We start from the raw sequence: 471 nt of genomic DNA, 5'->3' as shown, positions 1-471 counted from the left end.
CCTTTATTCATACTTGCTACATAGAATGTTGAGATTCTCAAATTATATTTTGAAGAAGTCACCCCCCATAATTTCACATATGTTGTATATAGTTCTTTGGAATTAAAAAAATATATATTTATTTTAAAAGCTCATGTTCCAAATGCTCAATATAGGAATTGTTTGGCATTGCTCAGTCAGAGATTTGAAAGCTGAAATTAATATTTCTGATTACAAGTCCTTAATAAGAATGATCCATGTCTACTAGAGGATTGACTTCACTAAAGGTCTTGAGTGAGTAAAATGACAGTCTGTTTAACATGCTCTCAAGGGACTTTGTAATCCAGTATCCATTTAGGTTCATGTTTACTTTTATCACCTTACATATCAAGGTGATGGTAGACATAACTTCAGTTTGACAATCAGTGTATCTCAGATAATTCAGCTTGTTTTTGTATGGAAATAAATTCTGGGTAGTTTTAGAGGAAGAAA

The sequence above is a fragment of the Penaeus monodon genome, chromosome 33, assembly GCF_015228065.2.
Source record: "Penaeus monodon isolate SGIC_2016 chromosome 33, NSTDA_Pmon_1, whole genome shotgun sequence".
In the NCBI taxonomy this organism is placed as follows: Eukaryota; Metazoa; Arthropoda; class Malacostraca; order Decapoda; family Penaeidae; genus Penaeus; species Penaeus monodon.
The sequence above is the reverse complement of the archived record's forward strand: the minus strand, read 5'-3'. Positions refer to the sequence as shown.